Genomic DNA, 5,282 nt, shown 5'->3' on the forward strand with positions numbered 1-5,282 from the left:
TTATTTTTAATTTCAATGAACATCTACAGAGATCGAGTGCTATTTAAAAATTTAGCTTAATTTTCAGTGACTTTGGATGTGATAAGCCATGTGTGTGTGTGTGTGTGTGTGTGTGTGTGTGTGTGTGTGTGTGAGAGAGAGAGAGAGAGAGAGAGAGAGAGGTTAACTGGTGCCATTGAATCAATCTTGACTCATCGAGACCCTGTGTACAACAGAACGAAACATGGTCCCGCCTTGAGCACCTTCAATTTTTGACAAATTTAGTCCATTGATTTAGCTACTGTACAACCCATCTTACTGGGGGCCTTCCTCTTTTGTGCTGACCCTCTCCTTTATAGAGCATGTTATCCTTTTCCAGGAGTGGTTCTTCCTGATAACAAGTTCAAAGAACATGAGATGAACCAGAAACTCTCATGAACTTCTTCTGACTCCTTCCAACGCAGATTTGTCCATTACTCTGGCTGCCTTCACTTATTTTCCAGTTTTCACATACAAATAAGGAGATTGAGAAATACCAAGGCCTGAGCCAGGAACATCTTAGTCTTCAAAGTGACGTCTTTATTTAATAACACTTTAAAGTGATCTCTCTCTTTCTTAAAAAGAAAATCCTTTCGTGGAACAAAACAAGCTTGATATGCCTTGGTGTAATTGTTAATATTGTCACCCAACTCTCAAGCTTTAAGTTAAAAATTTTTGGATGGGTAGGAAAGACATGGAAGAGAGTGCACATTTAAACACACTGTCCACTTTGCAGCTACATCGGATCACAGCATAGTTCCTTGTAAAAGCAAATGAAAAAAGAAATTTTTGGACTGGTGCAGTTGATGAATCAATGTGCTGAAATGTCACAGTTGTCTTTGCAAAGTGTCCTTTTTTTGGCACTAAGTCATGTGTGAGTAGATACCAGAAAGCAGAAAAATGTCAGCTTGATTTTCCTATGAAGATAAAATTTCATAGCTGCGTTTGTCTTTCAGAAGGTAATCTGAAAGGATAACAAAACTACACTTCACTCTTTCTTTCCTTTCTCTTATTTTTAAATGGCTATCTCTTTAGACTAGATGTAAACTTCTGGAGGCCTTTGTTTCCGGCTAACTTACATTGTTGTTGTTATGTGCCGTCGAGTTATTATAACTCTCATTGAGGTAAAATACACATAACATGTAATCAACCATTGCTACATCTATAACTCAGTTCCATTTACAATATTCTGCAACTCATTTTTCTCCCTAGTTTCCATTTTCTTCACCTCCAAGGGAGAGATTATATACCTATTAACTGACCAGAACATTTACCTTTATCTTTGGCACTGCTATTTGTTAATGGATCATCATCAGAGTCTTATGATGGAGTCCAACCGAAAGAGGCCCTCAGTCCTGCTCTGTGGTCATGTTCTTCTCGGGCAGCACTAGTTTTCTCCTACTAAGTACCACAAAGCCTCCAGCACTTCCAAGAATTCTCTCTAAAAATGACGTTTTCCTTCGGTATTTAAAAATGTTTCTGCCCCACTCTGCCATCATCACTATCTCTGACACACTTGAGCTACAGAAACTGTGTCAATCCACTATGCTGAGATTCTTCCTCCCTTATGCTGACCTTTGCAAGCATAATTTCCGACTGTGAGAACTAGTCTCTCCTAACAACATGCCCAAAACATGTGAGATGAAACCTCACCATTTTTGCTTCTAAGGAACACCCCTTAGTTTGCTTTTTTCCAGTAAAGACTAGTTTATTCTCTTGGAAGCTCATGGGATATGCAATACTCTTCCCCAATACTACAACTCAAAAGCATCAAATCTTCTATTATCCTTTGTCATTGTTCAACTTTCATAGTTGAAATATGAAAGGATGTTTTGGACATCCTATGGGAAAACTCTTCAGCAATTCCAGAAACCTCAAAAGAAGATGCAAGAAATACACAGAGTCATCGTGCCCAAAAGAAATGGCTGGCATTGAACTATTTAAGGGAGTTGCACGTGATCAAGAATCAATGGTAATAAAGGAAGAAGCTCACTTCACACTTCACTGAAGGCATAGGCAAAAAAAAAAAAGACCCTAATAACTCATGAACTACCAAAATTCTAACAAAAATATTGACATATTATAAAAGTGGATGCAGTGCTGAGCGTACCAGGCTGTGCCAAGACAACGGAGAAGAGAGTTACTTGGCCAATTTACTGGAAGAGATACATATTCATTGCTATTCCCCAAAAAGGTGATCAAACAGAATGTGGAAATTATGAAACAATGCAACTAATATCACGTGCAAGTACAATCTATCTGAAGATTAATTTAAAAAATTGCTAGAACAGTGCCTTAGCAGAGAACTGCCAGAAATTCAAGCTGGATTTAGAAGAGGCTGTTGTATCAGAGATATCATTGTTGATATCAGGTGGATCTTGGTGGAAAGCAGAGAATTCCAGAAGGATTTACATTTTTTTTAAAATATGCAAAGGCATTTGACTGTGTGAATCACAATAAATTATAACAAACATTGAGAAGAATGGGAAACCAAGAATAATTAATTGTGGCCATGTGAAAGCTAAACCTAGACAAAGCAGCTGTTGTCTGAACAGACTAAGAGAATATCGTGTGGCTTAAAATCAAGATATATGTGTGCCAAGTCTGTATCCTTTCTCCATATACACTCAAATATGCACTTTGAATAAAACTTGAGAAATTAGGCTTGATGAAGAAGAATATGACATCAGGATGAGAAGAAAAACTCATCAGCAGCCTATATCATGAAGATGACACAACCAGCAGCCTATATCATGAAGATGACACAACCTTGCTTGCTAAAAATGAGGTGGACTTGAAGTTCTTGCTGAAGAAGATCAAGGATTATATCTTTAAATATAGGTTCCATCTCCAAATCAAGAAAACAAAAGTCCTCACTATCAGGCCAATTGGATGGAGAAAAGGTTGAAATTATGAGTGTACCAAGAAGGATGAAAAAATTTGCCTCATCACAAAATTGACTATACTATTATGTCTCTACGCCTGCAGAGAACATTCTTTCATTACATTTGGCTGTTTGAGTTTTCAATGTTTTAGGGATTTTACACATTATGAGTTGTCTGAGGTAAAAAAATCCTACTAATCACTATGATGATTTTCCAGATACATTTGCTCCTCATTCTATCAACTTAGAGTCTGTGGTTCAAGTGACCCTTTATAGTACATTGGATGAGTGGTTTCCTTTATTCTTGGTTTATTTCATTCTCCTATGTTGGGATAGGAAGAAGATAATAATTGCATTATAAATGGCTGTTCCCATCTTTAAAAAAATAATTTAATAATTTTAGTGGAAGTTTATAGAAAAGAGAGGCTTTCATTATTTAACTGGCAAATATTCCCTTCTCTCTCCCTCCTCCATTCTACTTTCTTGTTCCACATGTCTTGCTCCAGATTGCTAATTATCATACATATAATGTTTAATCATCTGTTCCCTTCAGATAGTCCTTCCTTTCCCTTGTTCCAGTGTAGTGTTTGCTATCTATCCATTATTTTCCTGCTCTCTCCCACCTCATGTCTATGCTATTTTTTCAAACACTGGTCTAAGGCAGTATTTATTCCTTTGTGATAGAGATATTTCACTCCACAGCACAATATCTTCTATACTTACCCATATTGTGTAGTGTTTTACAAATTAATTATTTTTCAGTGTGTGCAATAATCCATTGTGTGAATATACCACAGTCTTTGTATCAAGCTGTTGATGGGTACTTGGGCTGATTCCATCTCTTTGCAGTTGTGAATAGTGCTGCAATAAACATGGATATGCATATATCTGTTTGTGTGATGGCTCTGGTTTCTTTAGGTTATAGACCAAGTAATGGGATAGCTGGGTAAATGGTATTTCTATCACAGACTTTTAAGATAAAAGTTGTGATTCATTGAAGTACCATTGTTGTTGTTGTTATATGCCATTGAGTTGCTTGCGACTCATAGCAACCCTATGTACAAGAGCCCTAAAGGCCATTCTATCCTGTGCCAACCTCACTATCTCAAACACATTCATTCCCACCACCCCACTCACAGAATCGATCCATCTCATCAAGGGTCTTCCTCTCCTGCACCGTCCATGCACTCTCCCAAACATGATGTCCCTTTCCAAAGACCAGTCCCTCCTTGCAACATGCCCAAAGCATGTCAGATGAAGCTTCAGAATCCTTGACTCCAAGGAACATTCACCTTCTCCAGGACAAACCTCTTTGTTCTCCTAGCAGTCTATGATATATTCAACACTCTTCTCCAGCACCACAGCTCAAAGACATCAATTCTCTTTCTATCATCCCTAGTCACTGTCCAATTCTCCAATGCATAGTACGTAATTATGAAGACAATAGCTTGGATCAGGCACACGTTAGTCTCTTGCTCTTCAGTACTCTTGAGAGGTCCCTCACAGATGACTTTCCCAAGTACCATATAGAGCATCATTTACGCTAGTTTATAAAAATGTCCACTAACAACCACCAATCTTTTTGTTACTAACAAACTGTTTATATCATGTAGGTACACTTGAAGTCAGTCCTCATAACACAATCCACATAGACAATGTTCTCTATTCTACTTTGCTGATTAATTACTGGGGTCATAAAAGCTTATGGGAAGTCATCTAAGGAACTATTATTGGTCCCTGTCCAGAACAGAAAGGGAGGAGAGGATCAAATCTGCCCGGGGCACTTTGAAACAATCACCTAATGATTTATTTCTAAAAACATAGCAATCATAGAAAATCCTATGCTGAGTGAAATGACTTTACAAATGGACAAATCTGGCCAAAGACACTATAAAAATTAGGATGATTATGGGAGGTGGGCAGGGAGAGCAGGGAAAGAATGACTAGAAAATGATCACTATATTAGAATTTGGAAGCAGGAGTGGCATCCACTTCCTAAATAACACGCCTCTGAGAACTCTGTAAACTTTGATAAATGTTGGTAGCTGTAGAGTAGCTTCAGGCCTTTTGTTCATGGGGTTGCTATGAGTCAACAACAACAATGACAACATATTAGAATAGGTGAAGGGAAGGTCAATCTGAAATAAACGGATGATCATGCCTCTTGTGTATTATAATTAACGTTCTGGAACAGGGCATGCAACACTGACTGATTTTTGGTAAAGGAACAAGAGAATAAGGAAAGGTTTGCACACAGATATAAGCAATTGTAGAAGATTGACAGGAACAGGTGAAGGGGGAAAGGGAGAAGAGATGAGTGAATGAATGGGTAGAGTAAAGGGAAAGGGGGGTTACAAAGAGGTTTTGATAAGACATTATA

This window comes from Elephantulus edwardii, unplaced genomic scaffold (genome assembly GCF_000299155.1).
Source record: "Elephantulus edwardii isolate Elephantulus edwardi_28Jun2011 unplaced genomic scaffold, EleEdw1.0 scaffold00153, whole genome shotgun sequence".
Taxonomy (NCBI): Eukaryota; Metazoa; Chordata; class Mammalia; order Macroscelidea; family Macroscelididae; genus Elephantulus; species Elephantulus edwardii.